At 31.7% G+C, this 22,972-nt stretch overlaps 1 protein-coding gene across 17 annotated transcripts in view; it reads left to right on the top strand.

Moving 5' to 3' along the window:
• LOC118204330 (uncharacterized) overlaps window positions 1-22,972 on the top strand; it is a 1,054,928-nt gene that overhangs the window by 431,288 nt on the left and 600,668 nt on the right. For 3 of the 17 annotated variants that reach the window (XM_085815474.1, XM_085815472.1, XM_085815470.1), the window contains exon 1: window positions 17,633-18,731. The exons of 11 other annotated variants lie outside the window; for them this stretch is intronic. The gene's annotated coding sequence lies outside the window, so the exon portion shown is untranslated. Of the gene's footprint in view, window positions 1-10,750; window positions 10,822-17,629; window positions 18,732-22,972 lie in introns of those variants that run through there. 3 more of the 17 variants (XM_085815477.1, XM_085815464.1, XM_085815466.1) reach the window with 2 other exon arrangements.

Here is a 22,972-nt window from a genome sequence, read left to right as displayed (position 1 = left end):
TTATGTTTTTATATATATTTCAATTTTTAATTAAAATATTCGAATTTTTATGTATTTTTGGCTTCTTGCCAAGTGAGAACTCAATTAATTATTAGTTCATGCGCATTAGGTAAGCGGCGCCGAAACGTCTGTGAAAAATTGTTTCTTTTTTATTTGTATAATTTCTTTTATACAACGTTTTAGATTTATTATATTATTTGAATAGAACATGTGGTAATTCTTCAGATGATATAATTTTTTTGCACTCTGAGTTATAAAATGAATGAGATGTAACGTTGTTAAACGAACCTAGTTCCGAAATATCGCTATGGTAAATAAATATAGTGAACTTTAAAGAGTGCATTTATTCTATTGTGATTTATGCTCTATCGACGAAATAGATTTAATCCAATATTTGTTACCTGTTAATTCAATATGTTTAAATGCAGGAAAATTACTTATAATTTAATATTCCGCACAAGGAAGTCATGCGGTGTACACATCAGAATTTTTTCCATAAGTTTAGGATTTAATCGGGAAATATTACAAATTATGCCAAAGTTCTTTTCCTAATGGTAATTTTGGCAAATCATTGTTATTATTTATCCAAATGATAAAATTTACAAGATGAATACAAGGTGTTTTTCTCCGCCTCTTGAAGAATATTACGAGCGGAGACAAATCGGTAATTAAAACTCTGTCATCTATCAGTTCACTTAGAAAACGGGTATTCATATTCATTTTGCTCATGTCCGTGGTCATCATGGAATTTATGGAAAGTAAAGAAATGATTTCTTAATTAAAGATGCTTTAAATTTACCCATCAAAGTCAATAATAGTATTCCAAAACGTTTATGGTAATCTTCTCATTATTATATAAGATCCTTTTATCTAAGTGGAATGAAGGATATATTTTCTCTTGTAATGCTGAACACACCAAAAATCATCTTATATTATGTATATACTGACTATTTTCCGTGTCTTCTTCTCTACAAATCGTAAGAAATATCAGCTTTTATCTGGTCGCAGTAAATTTGAAAGTTTTCTGTTTCGTTTTAGGTTTGGTTTTTGTGATTACGGCAAAGCCACGAGGGCTATCTGCTTAAGGAAAGGGATGCCTTCGTGGAATCGGTTCGTAGACACGTTACTCTTGGCTAAAACCCCGAAAACGCCCATTCAGCCAGCCCATGCGCGAGATTCGACCTCGGACCGAACTATCAGTGTTCGGCGACTTTACCGCTTGGCCGCTGGCGAGCTGTTTCGTTTTAATCTAAGATAAAATAACTAGTGAGTGTTAAAAAATATGTCAAACCTTTTCACATTAATTTATACCTTTCCTTCTTTCGATGGCACTACATTATGACTGCAGATTGATTTAGGAAAGCTAGATGGGACTTATCTGTTGTTATGAAGTCTGGACTGTAGTTCTCTGCTTTTGTTTGTTTTATTAAAAAAATGTAATGTTTATTGTCTAATTAACTTGTTTTTTTAAGCTCCATGCTGTACATTTATGGTGTATAGGGAGTTTGCATGTATTCAAAAGAAGAGGAGAGCGGAAATTACGTACAGCGGAAAATATCTTTAAACAATAACGAACTTCTTTCTTAGTCTTTAATTTGGAAAGACTTTTAACTACTGTAGCTGCAGATGAATATTGAGAGACATTTTAGACTTGCACTGACAGATGGTGCCACCTTTGTTTTTTAAATATAAAAGCCATGTGACACACAATAAAGATATAATAATGCTGCTTGTTCTAAGTTAGATTTTTACCAACCTTAAAATTTTCGCATCCATCCACATTGAAAGAGCTTTCTAAAAGTTGACGACATGGGTTGCTAGTACTTATTTTTTTTTTCTTCTCTTGGTTTATCTCACGATCGATGGATGTTTTAATATCGTTGTCAAAGGAGACTCTCGCTGCTTCTCGTCCACCCCAATTACGAGCATCACTGCTCAAAGCGTCAGGCGAACATCCATTGTCGTTCGGGCACCGGAGCCGAAAGCGATAATATTTCATATACTTTCCTTCTTTTAAATCTGCGCGTGTTTGTCTAGAATGGAGGCACATTGTATTTTATTTTATGGCTACAAATTGATTTACATCCTTGCCAATAACCGTTAAGCAGGGAGAATCAATAGATGCAAGCTTTTTCTTTCATAATTTATGTTCTGGTGATTCCACTTTCCTATCTATCCATCGTTAGAAGCTCTCAGATTGATGCAGCCAGACGATGAAATTACGGAGTTCCAAAAAGCAGTTTTTACATTTTAGACGGAGCAAGGACTGAAAAAATGTAAAGAGAACTAAATGACGGTTCCTACTGATGTTTTTATAAGAGTGGAAATATGTTCATTTTTTCGTTCAGTACCTAAGATGAAATGATTATTTTCAAAAAATATTGCTTACTTTATTACATGTAATTATATTAATGAATGATGTCATTATTCCTGATTCATACATTAAAACTATCTCCAATCAATAACTTTTATTACAAATGCTATCGAAATTCTTTTTCTTATGTTCATTTCGACAAATTATTATGAATTATCCAGTTTTCTGTTGTTAAAAACGTTTTTAACTAAAATTACGTGGAGCAGGAAATAATTTTTAATAATTTCACTTACGCTTCAGAGTCTAATTGCATATAATTCAAAGTTCGTCAGGTCCCAATACACTGCCAAGTGAGTTATCGCTCCGTTTGAAAATGTACTACAACATTTTATGAAGGTTTTTCAAATAAACCTTTTTATTTTAGCTTGAATTGAACAGCAGGCACAACTTGTGCATACAATCGAAATTCCGTCATTTGCGAGTATTAAAATAACACAAAATTGATTAGGTAGAGATTACGCAATTTTGGCTAAAATAAACTAGTTCAAATTTTAATGTCACATTTTAACTTCGGCTAGCACTTGGATAATGCAGGAATACTAACTTTCCGAGATAGGCTTCAGAAAGTAAAGTGCGAGCGTCGTTGTTGAGATTTCTATACCTCAGACATTCAAAGCATTCGTCTTAAACAATCTTTAATATCATCTATATTCTGGTGAGGGCTAACGAAAAGCAGATGTTATAATAATAATCTAAATCATAGCAATTGGCTGATTTCACATGGAACTACTTTTTTATTTTTACAGTAAAGAATTTTACGACCTCTACTAATAATATATTATTAATGCTACTGTATACCTGAACAGGTATACAGCAGATTTTATGGTATACAATAGGTAGAGGGTACGATATATGGACATATATTATTATTATTATTAACGAGTAATAAATTTCAAGATATGGGTTTCTTCTGATCAACAGTGAGTGTCTTTATTTATTTCTGTAACACTCAGGGATGCGGAAATGCCTGTATCTACTGATCATTATAATTCAATGGTAGTTGAAGAATTTTGTAAAATGCTTATGCGGTTAATGTGTGTGTCTATTGATTACTGTAAATCAGTTGTAGTTGAATGTGAACGTGTAGTAATGTGAAATGCCTGGCATTCATCTAAACGTTTAAGAGGTATGATGTTGAAAAGGAAAGTTTGAAGCCACTTGAAGCAACGTCAGGTTGCTACGAACTTTTCCCGAATAAATGTCATACCTATTAACAAAAATATATAACTATGCCAAAAAATCACCAGATAGCTGTTATCTATTGTTTTATATGCAATTCATGATTTTTAATTTTTCTATGGGTTTTTTTTATGTATCCAACGATATAGCAAAATGTCCTACGCTAAAATCCTACGCTAAAAATCGTTTTCTCATCTTCCTCCTCGTTTTCAAAAAGAAGACATATTGCGAGATGACCTACCTTGAAATCTTTTATGTCATGCATGTTGATTAAATTTATAACAATAATTTATAAATATAAATTATAAAATATAAAATACAAATTATTAATAATTATAAAATATATTTATTATAAAATATAAATTATAAAATATAAAATACAATAATTTATAAATTGATAAATTTAACGCATGTTGATTAAATTTTTGCATTTACAAAAAAAAAATCTAATTGTTGGTACCCAGTTGATATCTGGACCGTTTAGGGATACAAAAGTAACTTTTGGCATGGTTATCATTTAGTGATATCTGTCACTTCAACAGAACTTGTAACTAAAAGTAATTAAATAATTTTAGAGTATTTTCTCCTTTCGTATAATGTTTTCAAACAGAAGATAAAGAACGGTTTTGAAACATTAATGTTCAGTTTCTGAATTCAAACACAGCCGACTACGTTGGCTTTCCAACAGTGCTAACACTGGGTATACGTACGAAAATGTCTTTGTAGTATACTACTGAAAACCAGTGTGGTTGTATATCATTTTTAGCATGCTATATTTATGTTAAATCATGTACCTTTTGTTTCTTCCATCAGCGATCACTAGAATGAAAATACGATTAAGTTACTACAGCGGGTAAATTTATAGTCAAAATGACAGCTGTGGTAAGCTCCCGAAATCAGTTAATTTCCTGGAACGCCCGCCTTTGCGCTGATCTGCATTTTGTTGAATGATTTAAATTTCTAAATGCGTACATCTAAGCACCGCGGTAGCCGGATTCGAATTTGTTAAGCATCGAAATTATCTTCTGTTTTGCAATTTTTTAAGTCTTTGAATTTCTAAGACGGCATAAATAGCTGTGGCTAGCTTTTCTCAAATTTTATTTGTATTACAAGACGTGGCTTTTAATAAAGATTTAATTTTGTCCGTATCTTTGGAATTTTTGACTTTTAGAAAGTACAAAGACGAAGATTAGTCTGAAGCCTAGGAAGATTAAATAATTTGAAATTAATTAGATTTAATCTTGCATACTATGTCAGTGAATAAATTAAGATTTGTTATTTCATTTTCGCGGGACTGTGTTCTTGAAGGTATATCACGTTTCCTAAATGGGTTTCAAATTAGAACTAGTTCGAATTTCCTTGCAGGAAGACGAGGGTAATAAAAATTATGATGTGGATTTAGACTTTTCTGTGCCATCTCTGTGTTTTTGAAAATTCTCCTCTTTGCCTAACAGCTTGTAAATGACCTATATTCTTTACTTGCATGCAACAGTTGCAAACTCTGGTGTTTTTAATGTGGCATTTCGATTTTTTTTACTTCTCCTGCTTCTTCGTTCATAAGATGAACACAGTCACTAAGTCCAGTCTATATATAAAAGAGAAAAGAAAGAAGAACTAGTGGCAGAGATTGATATTAAGAAATTCATGAAATATGTCTAGATTATTAAAAAATAAGGGAGTAAATATTTCAGTAAGGGGTGTTTTAGGAAATAATGTGAAAGGCATGGATAAAAGAAATGGAAAAAAATAAATAAAATTTTAAATGTATATCTATTGCAAAAAGTTTATCTTCTTCGTGTTTTAGCCGTAGTGTTTTTTTTATCATGAAATCTGTTGAAATGTCTTAGCTAATGATATTTATGTAAACATCAAGCTTAGAATCTATTATTCATTGCTATGAGATGCAATATATCTTTAATATATGCATTGCCTTAATAATATTGGTAATGATACATTAAATATCTAACAAATTACGACTTAGGAGAGACATACATAAGAATATCACGCATCTTGTCAGTCAAACTTCATAAGGAGAAAAAGATGCAAACGAACGTCTAGTGTTGAATATAAAATCCGATGTTCCTATTTATAATTCTCAAATGAGAGATTCAATCGAATTAAAAATTACATTCGAAACAGAATCCTTATGTTAATCATTTATAAAAATAAAGAACACTAATTTTTAATTTCACGAAACCAGCTTAATATCATTATGCGAAACAAAACATTATAAGAAATACATTACATGTATAACAGATAAGAAGAAATTATATTATACAATGCTAATATTTATTAATTAATCTCGTACTAAATATTTTCAAATTTAATCAACCATATCGTTCATTCTATGCTCAGTACGCGATCGAGGCAGAGAGATCTTTATTACCATTAGTGGATGTCACATGGCCTGGATTCTAACTTATTGCGAACGTGGGTACAATAATTGCATTTTGGGCAAATGGAATTTCGCATGCCTTCCATTCCCCAGCAAACTTTTCTTTCATCATCGGTTTTATCCATGTAATCCTTAGCTCTTAATCAATGGCGTTGCATTTTTATGTAGGCAGCAATTATTTAGGACATTATTCTCCTATTACCAATGCAGGGAATCCCACATTAGCATGAAATAGTTTGCAGCCATTTTGTTATGCTTTCATAGCCCATAAACTTGATTTTTAAGATAACTCCAAAGTACCTATCTATCTGTGAGATACAGATTTTATTCTGAGAGAGACTTAAAATGTTCATTATACTTGAAACTTCATTCGGAATTAAAATTTCTTTAATACTTATTTGATTTCAGTTATACCTGCTTTATGTTCCGTTTCCTGCAAACTTAAAAGGCAAATCTTCGATTAAAAGTTATGTCAAAATTTGTTCTTATTTGTTTCTTAAAAGTTCATTTTTACAAAAAAATTTCAAAAGCTGTCCAACTAAATTTTGCATTAATTAGAATAATTTTTTCTAGCTTTATAAAAACACTGACAATAAATGGCTTTAATGTGTATTGCAGTTTATAGGGGTATTATCTCTGAATCTTAGATTTTTCATTAAAACTATTTCCTTTTTGTGTTTACATATAAAACAAGGTCAATCAGATTTGGCTGAAAACCCAGGAATGGTCTGGACTGGCTGAATGTGGGAGCTTTCCCATGTGTAACATGAACTCAGACAATTTACTTGAAATAGTCCTCCACAGCATTCCTCTCCTAAGATCTCGCATGCCTTTCTATAATATGAATTGTCCAGTCTAATTATTTCGACTTGGCCAAGCATACTATCCGTCAATAGATCGAATGCTATATTTCTATATTTCTATTAGTGAGCATGATCTTGAACCTTCTGTACCGATATGCGTTTTTAAGGAATTTCAGATGAGATAAAAATATTTAAAAGAAAAAGTATAGTTAATTTTATCCTATTGATTAAAAAGGCTTTTTTATTGCTTAAAGAAAACATCACTGTTTATTTTGCATAGAATAGAGTGCTGATACTTTGAGTAATAAATCGGCCTTTTAATTTTTTTTTTTAACTTTTCAACTTCTTTCTCTTTAAAACATGGAAAATAACGCAACTTACATTTTATGCTTATCACTCACATTTCTTCATCATTCACATGAGTTTTACTTTTGTAAGGTATTCACTGTTGTTTAGGAAATTATTTTTTGTCTAATATGTAATTGAATTAGATGAAGTACCCATCTCTGCCGCAGAGTGAAATGGTTTCATTTAAGGCTTAGAAGGGTAATTTTTTTCGAAATCTCATGTAGACGGTGATTTTCCTATTATTTTCGTTCAAGGTTAATTGCGCAAAATTTTACCAAGCTCAAATAGATTTATAGAGTCATTAGGATATTTTAAAGCAGAACACATGAAAAATGAGCAATGCCCTCGCAAGGACTCGAACCTGGACCTCTCGAATACTCGAAGAGTATCCTAAAAGTAGGTCCCGTGCTGGGGTATCTATCGAAGTAGACCCCGTGCTGTGGTTTTTAGAAATATTACGTAGACAGTGACCTTTCTCCTGTTTCGAAGGTCAGATAGGCAAATTCCATCAAGATCAGACGCAAAGTATAGTTTTATATAAAGCACACACACACACACAAGCAAACAAATGAACACTCTTCTTTGTATACATGGTTTTAACAAATTCAGCTGGTGTAATTTCACGGTTTCAGTTAGTAATTAATAACTGAAATGAATTTGCTTTATTGTTTTTAATTCCCTTATTTTGTTTATTAATAACAGAATAAGTTAGAAAGAAAAATTAAATATCTTACGCATTCCAAAACGATAAAACACTTCCGCGTGGAAATTAATAAATTTATTCGCGTTCTGGAAACACATGTCTTTTAAATCGCTGAGGTTTTTCACTAAATTCTAAAAAAAAATATGTAGCGAGTGGCGACACACTCCTTTTATATCGCCGAGTTTTGTGATTAAATTTAAAACATAAGAATTTTATGCTTTAGAGAATGGCAACATAAAGTTTTACAGATAAAGGATAAAGCATATCCTCTATCTCCCGTTCTATTCGGCCTTTGACGAAATTTAACGTGCGCTTTTCTTGTCTCGAAAGTGCGACTTAGGATAGATATTAGATTTACATATAGTATGGTTGTAACGTAGGTATTTTGACACTGGACTCTTTCTAGAATGACATGCCTATTTTTTCCATATTTCGAGTATACGACTCAAATATTAAATTTTGTAAAATTTCGTGAGAAACTTAACGATAAATTTAAAATTTTATCTCGGCACACTTTGCGCCAAGTATAATAATTCACTTGATGAAATTTTTAATTTATAGCAACCTTATAAGGTATTTCTCCTGCCTTCTTAGCGAGCCTTCGTGGTGTAGAAGTCAGCACAGCGCGTAATTGAGAGGTCCGTGGTTCGATTCCCGGCGAAGAAGTTGGTAATTTTTCATCTTGCCTGCTTCCATAAATACCTCTAATGTCTCTACAACCTATTTTCCTTTCCCTTTTTTCCTTGTGCTCGAACGGGAAAAAAATGTGCAATTTTTATACTATCAAGTAATTTTAACGAAGTGCGTAAAGCATATCTGACTTTATTATCGCTTATAACAAATATGTCAAATTTCAAACTTTGTGAAAATTTTGAATAAAAAACTCCCTTTTTTTGCAGCTATGCCTAGAAATACATTTACCTTAAGATGATGGTAAAAGTTTGATGGGTTATAATTCAAAAATATTTTTGAGAAATTTACATAAGTTACTAGAAAAACATATTTTAAAAGTAAATCAGAAAATAGCTGCGAATTTTACTTGTATTGAACCTAAATTTCAAACTATGAAAAAAAGCATCAAGTATGTTTAATACAAAAGGAGATAATAATAAATATATACCACATTGAATTAAGATTGAGATGCTAAAATTTTGAGACCTAAATTTTAAAAACTACTCGTGTGAATTTAAAAAAACTTAGCACTTCGGCATAATTTCAGTCCTAGAATCGAAATATGGAAAAAATTTATATGTCATTTCAGAAAAAGTCCGATTTCGTGTCAGAATACTTATGTCAGAATACTTATGTTTATATAAATCTGATATACGTATATCTTTATTCGCGCTTTCAAGAAATGGAAATTACAAGTTAAATTTTATTAATCGGCCTAGTAGAACGGGAGATATAGAGTAGCCCCCTTTTTTTAATGCAAGGTGTGCATACAAGTTTAGAAATATTCTTCTGTTGGGAATCTGATGGCGATATTATTAATCATTTTTATCTCAGACAATCAAATTGGATGTTTACATGATTTAATTTTTACAAGAAATTAAATATGATAAGTATTTCTTTCAGGAAGTCGTTAATAATTAAATCTTTTATTTATATACTTACCAGACTAGGAAAAAGACATATGTATGCAACAAATAACAATTCCGAAACCTAAAGCTGATTAATTAATAAGCACTATAGTTATGAAATGTGATCTGAAAAATGAAATGAATTAGCGAAAAATTCTTAACCGATCCAGAAAAAATAATAAATTAAATAAAAGAAAAGAAATGTACAAAATACTCAAAATCTGCTGTAATTAAATTACACGCTGCTGATCTACTAGCTCACGAAAATGGGCCTCGGTTTAATTCGCTAAATAATAATAATTTATAAAAATAATTCACACAGTTCAGGAATTTCAGAAAAGGAAACGTAGGATATGTCATATTAATGTTCTGCTTGATCATAAAAGTAAATCGCAGAAAAGTCTAGTCTGTTTTGTAAATATTTGTTGTTGTTGCTAATATCACTTGTCTGACCGAATCATGAATTTTATCGGAGCAAAGGGCTTATGATTGCGTTTGTCGTTCCGTAAACTTCGAGCACCATAGGTGACAGTATGACCCGTTATACTCCAATTTTGAAAGACAGCAGCCCAGAGTCTCCCCCGTCTTCCCCTACCACCAAACCACTCGAGAGAACTTTCGGCTGGCCGTGTATTTTGAGTGTCTCCATGCCGCGCAAATACTATACACTTACAAACATCCATGCCTTCTGCGGAATTCGAGCCCGAAATTTTTGGTGCAGTGGTAAGCGTTACTAACCACTATCCCGCATAAATAATTAATAAATAAAACATTTAAATAAACTGATAAAATTTAAATCACGTAAATAGGCTTTTCATGAAGTTTTTCACTGAAATTTATATATTCTAAATTTTGAAGATGAAGAATCTAGCTGATTTGGTTCCTTCAAGAATAGAAATAAAGCGTGAAGAATTAATTATGGAAAAACTTTTACGAGCTTTCTTAGTCATAAAAAATACCATGCTATTTGAATAATGCGTAGTTTTTCTCATAATACGTAATTATGCCGTCCGTACGACTTTTTAATTGGTTTCTAAAAGAGCTATTGGAGCCAGTATTAATATTATAATTTATGGCACCTGTCTTTGACAATAGTTCAAGCTGTGACAGCTCTTGGGTATGACTACACATGAGGAAACTCGATGAAAAAAGGTTTGACAATACAGAGAAAAATGGGAAGACAATAAGGTAGGGTAGAAGTAGAATTGTATAGAGGTACCGCATTTTTTCTCATGTTTACAGGGAAATGGTTATTTTCTCATCCTAACAGCTGAAACAGCTGTTCTGATTCGAAAGCATGCTGCAGTATTCTATTCGTTTACTGAATATTTGCGCCTTTTGAAGGCTTCCCTATTTTGAATCTTCAAAGGTATCTTTCACGATTCTCGTTTGGAATTGCACTCAATAATCTCAGCCTTCTTCATTGTATCTAAACCAAGGTAAGCTAATTTTCTTATTATACGGCGTATACAAGACTTCTTTCTTTTAGAGGAAATAAAATGACAATTTGTTTCTCTAATATTCTCTGACCTAAAGCATAGTCTGACCAAATATTTGGCTTTAGAAAACGATTACGATAGTGAGGTATTTCTTCTGTCATTAATGAAACATTTTTCAACTTCTTTCCTTTATCGTTTACGTGGGAACTCAGAAAATTACCATTAATATGTGAAACTTAAAAACTATGTGTACCATGTGTCTGCGTAAAAGGATAGGAAAAGTTGCATTTTAAATTTCACAAGCTCGGTTAAAATTACGTCTTTAAATAGTTGATTAGGTTTAGATCTAAGTAAATTTTGTACTAAGTGTCGTCTGGTGAGAGATTTTTAGTAAACGCCGAACGTCTTTTCTGATATTATTTCGGTTAATCAAGGAATGACTGTGATTGTTTAGGATCAATATTCAAGACACTAGAGCCTTTAGCCACCTTTATCGAACATCATGCAATTTTATATAACGTTTGGAATGTATGAAGTTAGTATATCGTAAGTATGAGTCGAATAATGTTTTCTATGCTTGCATGTCTAATTACATCAATCAAATATATTCATAATTTTCTGACACGTTTATTTGATGTGAGGAAAAGTACATTTTTCATTACAGTTTTTCATTGATACTAGTATATATTTATGATATTTTTAAAATTCATCATATGACTTTACAGCATCTATATATACTGGGGTTAAGATTTTGTAATGCACTCCTGAAAGAATAGGTTACTGAATAAACTATTATATATGTACTAACTATTATACATATGTGTGTGTGTAAGATAAAAAAAAAATTTAAATTAGCAAATAGCCCCTTAAGGATTACTTTTAATTTGTTTATTTTCCCTCTCTGTTCTAAAAGTAGAAATATTTTTCTGCACTGCGTCATTTCGAGACTAATACATGTCATGATTCCTACATAACGCCGGCGATGTAAATGGAACTAAAACTCAAACAGCTGATAACAACTTTACAGCAATATTCATTATCCATCAAATGCATTAACAACCGAAACTAACTCATTATGAATTAAGATTTCATCCTGAACACAGGTCACTTCATTTCTGCACATCGGCTTACATGGACTGATACTTGCTGTTTTGTTTTTGTCTCAAAGCTGTTAAAAATGCAAATGTCCTTGAAAAGCCACGAGCAGTGTGCTAATTTGGTTGTGGCTGCAAAATGTTTACTGAAATAAAACTGAGTTTTTAATCTGCCTCTGCTGCCAAGAATACTCTTGATTATTGATCAATATTTCGACAACATCATTACTTCTGAATTACCGCTTCGTTACACACTCACACACACATTATATATATATATATATATATATATATATATCGTCCGATAGATAGATATAGTTTTAAACTCGATTATTATTCATTAAAGCTTGTTTAATGATTTCGGAAATTTAACCTCCAGAAATCATTTCGGAAAATGATACGAAATCTGCAATGAATATTTTCTCGATTATATGCCCTGAGGGGAAAGTAAATCATTTAAATCCATGGAAACAATTTGAGTAATTTAAATTGCTTCCTGCATTTCCGAGCTTCTTACTATACATCCAAAATTAAGTTGCTTAGTAAATAATCGCATAAAATGTTGTATATAGGGAAGTAATGTGAGCTTCCCTTGCATGTAAATAAAAATGTTTTACTACTATATAGCAAATATTATCAACCATTCGATTTCTTGATGTGAAATTTAATGCTTGTCCTTGTATAATCATCGATAGATATATATTCGATGATTCAACTAGAGATGGCATTAATGTTCCTTTCACAGAACTACTGAACAAAATTACATTTTTTGATATTTTTGATGCAGATCTCTTTTATACAAATCAAGAAATTACTAAATAAGTTTTAATAGCATCTAAAAGCAATTGAACATCTGGCTAACATTTAGTGCGTTTATTTCCATATTAAGTTTTGTTTGTAATCGCAAAAATATATTAAATTTAAATTTCTAATTTCTGTTACGTTATACAGTTCTGTCACATGTAAGCAGTCAGAATGTAAACTGATTTTATTGTGTGAAGTACCAAATAATCTTGTTTTTTTTCCCGTTTGTATGTTTTCATATGCGTTAATCACCATGCATGCGTAATTCACATTCATCATGTAAGATGAGGGATTATTTTTCTAAATTTGAATTTGAAAAAGGAACAAAAGATATGAAATTTTGAAATAATTGCTACATTCGCATTATATTTTAACTTAACTGCATTATAAATCTAACTGTACATATGCATTCATTGAAACAGTATTAGAATAAAACTGATTCGTCAGAATTTTATTCATTTCGTCCAACCGGTCAACAAGACCTCTTAAGATGTTTCGTTCGAAATTCGACGAAGCTCAATAGCAACTAATATAACCTAGGCGGAATTAATAAAGTAGACCTCCTTTCTCTGATTCTTATTCCATGTCTTGAATAATTATTAAAGAAAAATGAATCTAAACCGTAGCTTATTCATCAAGTGTCATTTGTAACTTTAACGGCGCTCAAAAAATCTTCTGAAAAATTTTGAGTTGTGTACTGCAATTCAGTTAATATTTTTACGCTATATATATATAAGCATATATATATATGCTTCTTAAATATATATATATATATAAGACATAGTTCATGGGTTTATATATGGCGGGCACTTGCGTATGCCGGCATTGGCCACTCCTAAGGCCAGATGTGGTGGTCTCTTTAATTATGGATGTACTTATTAGGTGGACCACCTTTCCTCCTGTGAAGGACAGAAAATTACAACCATGTCTTCTCCGAGATTCGATCCCGGGCTCTTCGGTATAGCAGTCAGGTTCCCCTAACCACTACACCGTCTGGGCGACTGTATTAATATAGGGTAATACAAAATCCGCGTACACCAAATTTTCAAAAATTGTAGAAATTCTGAAATGGTTAATAATGACAAACTGTTTCAATCCATGACACCTTAAGTACCTCTCAGTTGCAACATAAATATAACACTTAAAATTTCAGTTACCGTTTATGCCGTTATTTTTAAAAATCGATTTTTTGACGCGAGATGGAATACTTGGTACCGTTTAACTTTGATGATATCTTTCTTACACTATTTTCTTATGGTTACAATGTTTTATTTTTAATCCCGTTCGTTTTATCTGAATTCGCAAGAGATGAGCAGCCTTAATTTTCCGTTTCCAAGTCAGGTTACCAAGCGAAAAATCGTTCGCATTAGGTTCACGTGCATTTTCGAAGGTGTTTTGAAACGCTTCAATAATTTTTCCTTCAGAAAGAGTATCTTCTCATTTTGTCTAGCCTGTGAGCTTGCTGTATATTGCCGCCCTTTCTTTCTTGAAGTATATTAAAAATTAATATTTATCCATGTAAATGTTTAAGAATAGGGGCGCTTTTTGAGTCAAATTTAGCAGTATTTGCATCTCGAATCTTTATCATCTTTGTTGCAAGAACATGTTCAAATCTTTGTTTCAAGATCAAAAATCTTCCTTTGAATCTATTAATACCATTACATGTAATAGAAGTCGACAGAATACGAACTTGCACTGGGAAATCCAACGGATTTTTAATCAGGCTGGGATTGACTTTATTCCTATTGACTTCCTAATTAATTGTTCCTAATTAAGGTTTTTAGGTCTCAAACTTTATTATTACTTGTTGAAGTGTAAGTACATGTTATAGTTTTCAAGACAGAAAGATGGAACTATATAACTAAATTATATAGGAAACTTAAGGAGTTATTGCAAATTCATATTCTTTATCTTACACAAGACCGCGCGAATATGCGCTCTCGCATGTCATCTCTGTCTCTCTCTATATATACATATATAGAGAGAGAGACAGAGATGACATGCGAGACTTACATTACAAACTTTAATGAGTGCTCTCTCTCTATATACATATATAGAGAGAGCACTCATTAAAGTTTGTAATGTAAGAAGAATTGCAATCATTAGTACTATAAATTATCATAAAAAAACCTATGAATATCACTAGAAATCTATAAATTATGAATTTTTCTTAGTTTCTATCTGATAAAGCATTATTAATCAAACAAACGTTATAGATGTTTAATTATACTATATCCTGTCTAATATTTAAGAAATTTACGGAACTTGGGATACAAATTTAAATGAATTTAATTCAGTTATGTTTTATTTACAAATTAAATCTCATGTTTATTCGGAATTATTATAAGAGGAATTCGCGAATATTCGGGAAAGATTTGCTGAAGCAAAAATAAAATTGCCTTATTTACATAACAAATTAAATAAAATTAAGAAAAACTACGTAAACCAGTTATTTCGCTGCAGAGAGAATTAATTAATGTGAAGCATGTTAACAAGATTTGTATATAAATTTGCTTGACATAACCCCGAGGACTAAAACCAAAGCTTTCATCTACTGCAATATCTGTTTGAAAGATGAATTTCACTGCATTGGTTTCTGAATAATTCCCTGTATCCAATATAGATTCAAATGCATATTCAAAATGTCTTAGCGTTTTATAAAAATTAGGAAAAATTTCAAGTTATAGAATTAATTATTTTAAAAAGTTGCTAATATTAATGAACAATTAAAATAGAAAACAGAGGAAACATCAAGGGAAGGAAATTTCCCACTGTTTTAGCTGTAATAGACTCTTAATTTGCCAGTTCTTCTTACATTCTGAAGTTGCATCTTTGATGCGTAATTTATAGTTTTATGAAAATCTATGTTTACAGATATGCTTTACATCTTAGGTTATGATGTTCTAAAATTTGTAAAGTGCCATTGTTAACATTAAAAAAAAAAATAGCATATTTAAACGTAAATTCATTTTATAGTCTTATACAACTTGAAAAATAGAGTTTTCATTTAATTACTTTAATTCTAAAGCGAGTCATAGCATTACAATGCGGTGTAAAAAATTATTTAGATTATTCAATAGAATGGCGAAGACTATCTCATCACAGCAGTCTTTGGTCCTCACAGTAAAGCTAGCTTCAATCCATTCAGTCGGTATTATCACTTCCTTCCGTATCTATTCATAGAGCTTATTTAAAAAGAAAAGAACTGGAATCTTAATACATCTCAAGAATCTCATTATCGTTTTTTCCTCTCTGTGAAGTTTACCTTTCTTTCTATATTTGTGACAGGTCAGTGCATTTGTTCACTTAGCAAAGTGTTGGCATAAGCCACTGATATAATTTTCTTTTGATGTTGCAATGTTTTGTATAACATAAAGAAAATCCATAAATATTTATGCTTATGAAATTTCTGAATTCGAAGTGTTTTATTGTAATTCATTTTTATTTTTACAGAACATAGACAAAACTGTGTTTCATTTGGAATCAGATCTGATTTGTAATTATGGTCTTCATATTAAAAAAAATTGTGAAAGAAAATAAAGCCATTCTATCTAGCTATATCCTGCTTGAACAAAGCTTTAGTTTCAAACTGCACGAGTTAACCTTTTCTCAGTTACTTATTTACTATGTGCACAAATAAGCATTAACGAACCCAAGTGCAGAATTTAAAATATAACTTTTATTCAATTAGGGCTTTTATTTAACTTAAGTTAATGTTTAACGAAAATTCTTGGAAAATAACTATAAATCCATGATAAGTTTGAATGAAATGGAATTTGACCATGCTATCTACATGAGAATCTCTAAGATTACCAGCAAATCACCTGTTGTCGGAATTATCGAATTGAAATTAACACTTGCCACCTGATGATCTTCGTTAAATCAGTTGAACTCCAACGAACAGAAGCTTTGCTACATAAACTACGTTTAACTGCTACGACAGAAATCAGACATTTCCAGATCAATGTCGCTTGGTATTAGCCTGACGTTTTTTACCTGCTTACTAACCTGTTTTTCTTGATAACTGAGTTCTGTGTATTTTCGGGGCACAAGAGTTTATGCAAAAGAAATTTGCAAAGACAGAATAGCATTAACTTAAAACATTTTTGTAGCTTAGCTTAGCATAAAGGTTACAAAAAAGATTTCTTACTAGAAGCCAACGAAAAGAGATATTATGTACAACTGCGGTAAATGTATGATGAAAAATTATATTACATGCATGCATGTATCATATAGGTCGAACAAAATTAAATTGGGGTTATTACATACGATAGGATTAGAATGACGCAATTAAATACAAATGTACTGAGTAAAACTAGAATTAGTTCAATACGCTATATAAATAAAGTCAATAAAATCAGAATGGGATAATTACATACACAACTGTGGAGAAAGAAATTAGAAAGAAACGATTCTTGAACTTCTGTTCTTTTTCTACTAAATTCTGTGGAGAACATTCTTTTTGACAGATTTTAGGTAATCTTATTTCACAAAGGTACTAGAATCGCAAAAACATCTGCGCCTTGTTCGATATTCGAATCCGGATCCCAAAGGTTATGTAATCAGGCTCTGCTGACCACAGTGCTATCTGAGGTGACTAATCTGGTCCTATCTCTAGCATTCTAACAGAGGAATTAATTAACTGTGTATAACACGATTTTTTTTCCTATAACTATATTTCCTAATTGTTTGGAGAAATTCATAATTCAATTAAAATGTTAGAATTGTTTAGTATCTTTTTATACACTTTATTCTTTAATCTCTGTATCAAATCGCAAACATTTAGGTCCAGAACTTCTTTTTGTTCCCCCCCCCCCGCATATTACCTTTGGAAGCTTAAATTATTTTCGATGTAAATCATAATTACATTGTCAGGGCTCAGAAATATCCCTAAAAATTAAAACGTGTAAAACGTCATTCCTAAATTAGATAGCTAGCTAACTTATGCAAAAATAAAATATAACGCTAAAAGTAAAACCAGTATGGCTCATTAATTCTTTTGAATTCCTCCAGTGACGATACGAGTTTTAACAATTATAAAAATTAAAGTGATACTTATATATTAATATGTTATAATCATAACTAAGATAACCTTCTTCGATCGTCTAAACTATAACAATTAAAATACCCAGGTTAAGAGTAATTTGTTACATATTTTTAATGTTAAGGATTTGTTGCAATGAAAGACGTTATGAAAATTAACCGTTTGAAATAATAACTGTTTTTACAAGTATACTAAAAATGGAAACCGCTGATGTATATAATCAAGAACTTCATTTATTAATCGGAAGTTTCAATAAAATCTTTCAAAAAAAAAAAAAAAAAAAAAAAAAAAAACAGAATTCTTGTTTACTCTTAAATGATTCATATTTCTTTATTCGGATAATAGTTAGCCTCGCCTTTTTTTATTTCTTACTATATATTAATTAATTAATTTGAGCTGCTGTAGCATTTCACTTATGCTCATGTCCTGAATCGTTGTCGAGAAAAAGGCACAACCTCAGTGAGAAAAATTCCCACCTCATTTCTGAAAACCCCCGCAACAAGTGAACAACTAGTGGCATCAAGGGAGGGGGAAGAGCCAGATCCCTCGCCACCACCGAGAACGACTTGCGCGTGCCACAGGTGATGACGTCACGCTAATGTCGATCTCCGATTGGCCGATAGGGGGTAGGAAGGGAGAAGCAACAGCGCGGCTGAAATGTGTCTGTTGCATGTAGAATATAGTTGGGGTATTCTTCGTTGAGCGTCCACCCCCGCGCGGAAGGGGCTTTGAAATTCTCTTGCTCCTCTTCATCCCAGAGATTCGGGCCTGGGTGCGCCGCTTCCTCCCTATCCCATCCGCTCCTCCTAACTTAACAAAGAGACTCCAAGAGAAAGCTTTCTGTAGCAGTAAAACTTCTGGAGGGCTCTCAGCATTCATTAGAGTTACGTTTGACTTTTGGATCACTGACAGTCGCACCAGGAAAAAAAAATTGAACTGTAGAAAGTATTTCACTTCAGTTTGTAGTGGTAAGTTCTTCATTTCATTTAATAAAAAGTTTTCAATTTGCTGTCACATATTTCTCGAGCTTTTTACTGTGAATTTGGAAAGAACCGTTATCCATTTCTTGATTATCAAGTGAATGATGATCTTCATTTACTTGATATTTCTTGTTCCGAAGTTATGTATAATTCCCAGACTAACTTGCCTCGTCGCTCCTTAAGAATTTTTCAGTTGCCCTTTTCCTTAAATGACAGTTTACCCTGAACATTTGCATGTTCAATATATTCTCAATATGAGCATTAGATTACACACCATGAAATGAATTATTTCCAAAAAAATTCTCCTGTTAAATCATAGTTTAATAATTAAAAAAATCTTTTAGACTATAATATTAAGATATTTTTGGGGGAATACAAATGCCATTCTTTGATGCGTAATAACTTAATGAGAAATTTCTTCTTTATGATCACAGGTGATCGGATTAACTTAAAATTTTTCACTTAAAAGGAATGTTGAGCTAAGTCTATTATTGACATTTCTTTAGCTTTCGAAAAGAAATCCTAAGTTAATAAAATACACTGAATCTAAAACATCTGTTTTTAATTGTATGGCATCGATTTACATGTTCCTGAAGTTAGAGTGTTTTTAATATTTTTCCAAAACTTCATACAATAGCAACATATTCGAAATAAACGGAGTATTTATCGCAAACCGAAATTTTTTGTAATAACGATGCTCTTTGAACTCATCCTAATGTTTCTCAGAATGTGAAACAGCTATTTAATGAAATAAGCATAACTGTAACACCAACTAGCATTTCGAGTTTGCTCAAGTATAATTTTGATACTGTGTTTGAATTTATGTGTTTTGTTATTTTGTAATAACGTCCTGTTATTTTATGATAAAGCTGCTGTGATAAATAATAGTAACAGTGGCGACTCAAAAAGTAGAATGCTGGTGTACAGTGCAGGCATCGATGTTATATTAATCGTCACTCCGCAAGTAAGATAGTCATTAAGTAGAGTATTCATTCGAATGCTAATCAGTTAAGTTTTCTAATTATTCTTTTCTAGGAATTCGTATGAGACACCTTCTTTTACAGAATGCGTATACTTGAGACACGGTTTTGTTCACAAGTAATTTTTGATCTGTAAAACACGTTCAGCAATGCAGTGCCGTCTTAAATTATAATGACTTCTTTCATATGAACCAAAGTGTTGCTCTACTCTTAGAATAGGATAGTATTTAAGGATTTTACTTTTTCTGAAAATATATATGAGCTGCCCTGAAAACATTTGTGTACTTACTGTATTATGTGTGACATCTCCAAAATTTTCATCGAAAATGTTTCTGCAACTCTGAATGCAGCATCAGAAATTCGTGTTTATGATTGTCTATTAGTTTACTTTTACGAAACAAAAACTCAAATGAGTCACAATTTTTACTTTTCTACCCGTAAATAACAGTTAATCCGTTTTTTTAAGAAAATTAGATATTATATAGGTACTAAAATGTTCACATTACATGTAATTGTATTTGAAAGTTTCATTACGTATACTGTGTTCTTGTTAAGTGTTATATTTGTCTATATAAAGTGAATCCTGAAAGACAAGAATATTATAATTTTGCTAGTGATCTATCACCAAGAAACCATCTTCCTCTAAGATTTAATCAATATCTGAATAGGATTGGCAATTTGCAGTTAAGATTTCTCTTCTTCGGATTGCTATCTTCACAGTTTATTGCTGCCTTCACATACTGGAAATTTAAAATAATAAAGAAATAACAAAGAATCCGCCACAATAATTTAAGAAATATTTTGGTTTAACTTCTTTTAATAATGTATTTTATTCATATTTTTTAAATTAATTCACTGTGAAGTTAGTGCAGTAAAACGTCTTTGCTTGAATGCATTTTCGAAGTCTGTGTAGAATGCGGTTCTATATGCAAATAATTCTGAAACTCGGCATCTTCCCGTAGAAGTTCAACTTTCGACGACTAGAACTGACTGGAGAGAAAAACCTGAGTATTAAAAATTCGCTTTAAAAAATTAATTAATGTTCATTTTGAAATCTATTTTTATTTTCACTTTGCGTTTGTATTATGGAAAGCGTTCGGTTACCGAAAGTCGAATAATTAAAGAGTTCCTAAATACTGCAATGCTTTACTTGATTTATATACAATGCATTTGGCTTACTAAATGAGGTTATTTAGAATACAACTGTCATTACTTTGATACCTAATCGTGAGAACTGCCTCTTGCTCTTTCTACCGATCACCACTCTCAACGAAGTGTGAAAGGGTACTGTTTTCATTAAACATTCTTACATAGCCGAAACTTAAAAATATTGTAGAGCTAATAGGTTATTTTGAAACAGGAGTACAGGAAAAGTGGGCAGTGCTCTCGCCGGGACTAGAACCTAGACTTCTAGAATACGCCCCGAGTGTGCTATTGTTACACCATTAAGGCATGCTGGAAGGGGGGCGAAAATACCTTATAATATACTAAGATAATTTGTCATTTATCTCTTTAGTTTTATGTTAGTAAAAACATAACACAGTTTTCCTGAAGATTATGGAACATTTAGAAGATACCGTTACTTATTAATTCCTGTAGAAATATTTTAACAAATCATCGAATGTAAGACAATTTCTTTGATTAAAAGGGTAAAACTCCTTTCTAGCCCAAAGGGGTGTTAGCCCAGAAGTTCAATTATTCTCGAAATAGCATTTTGCGTCGATTTACCAAAAGCGTTAAAGCGCTTTTGAGATTGTTTCCACCAAATATTATTTTAAAATCTAATACGCAATAAAATATATTGCTATGTATTATATTTAAAGAAATTAATGAAGAATCTGAATGAATGTATGTCTGTTTCTCGCACTGTGGATAAACAACATTACCTAGAACCATCAAAACCGAATAACGTAGTCCTCCACCAGAATATGGACACCTTCAAGTCCGAATTTTGTTTCATATTTTGTTATCTGTTTCATATTTTGTAAAACTTTAACGAATTTTTTATTAAAAATCTCAACGATTTCAAAGCGAGCTGTGGCAACACTGTACGGAATAAAACACTTTTATCTCCAGCGCGCGAGACTGTCTGTCGGAAATTCTAAATATTTGGTGTTTTTGATTATTTTTAGCTCAAAGGGGCGTTAGCCCAAATTTTCTTGAAACAGCTCTCGAAATGTACGTTTGAGAAAATGGCAATTTTAGAGCTGGCTGCCAAAAGCGATTTAATTGCATTTGTTATCGAAATGTACGCTATCTTGTTGCACCTCACAGAAAGCAGAGTTTAGTTATTAATGTTAATATAATTGGAAAAGGAATGTGCTTGATCTTTCAAAAGGTTTCGGGAAAAATCTTGCTGCATTTCGTTTAATTTCATTTTCATACTCGGCTCAGTTCTGCAGGTATTTCAGACATTTCTAAATGTTATATATCGTTGAAGAATTGTTGTCGTCAAAATATATATTATTAGAAGTTGATTTTTTCTTTACATGTATACAATTTGTAATATTTTCAAAATGTGATCTAATTTAAAAATTCTCGGTTTAATTTCATTGTACAGGTGCGAAACACAGCTGGAATAGATATTCATAAATTATCTTACAAAATAGCTATTTTATGATGTAGCGAGTTTTAAAATAAGTACCCAGAAATGCATGATTTCTCGAATACATTTATCATCCCACAAAAATATTTTCGTGAAGCGTAAATAACAAAATTTAAGTTATATCATAAAAATCCGGGAATACTTTTAGAATGCTGATCATATCCTGAAGTGGAACACTGCATTGAAACGCAGAAATGTCCCGCACAATGCTTCCCTTGGGTATTGTTTATTATATTCGTTTAGATCTTTATACAGGTAACTTCGGCTCTGGCCTTATGAACCGGATTCTTAGCTAATATCCCTTCGCTTTTGTTAAGCTCGGTGTACACCCATTTGAATTGAAAGTTCCTTCGGTTTTGCTGATGTTCTTGAAAAGGCCCTCCTCCTGTCGGCTAGAGACCGGCGTGACGTATATTTTTCCCTCGTCTTCGGCCTTACAATGAGTTCAGCTAAACGAGTGTGACCCCTATAGTTACTTTAATCAAGAAATGAATAAAAGGTTTTGTTTATTGTCTTATGTACATGTCCTTCCTTATCTAAAATAACTCCCAAAATACAAGATTATCTTATTATTAAAATCATCTGACATTCGAGTCAATCTAATGTTCAATTCAGTCTGATATCTGCGTCATCTGTTATTCTAG

Source organism: Stegodyphus dumicola, chromosome 4 (genome assembly GCF_044657685.1).
Source record: "Stegodyphus dumicola isolate Sdum_Otavi_A_Nest chromosome 4, ASM4465768v1".
NCBI classification, from domain to species: Eukaryota; Metazoa; Arthropoda; class Arachnida; order Araneae; family Eresidae; genus Stegodyphus; species Stegodyphus dumicola.
Note: the sequence above shows the minus strand (reverse complement) of the source record. Positions and strands in the feature narration are given on the sequence as shown.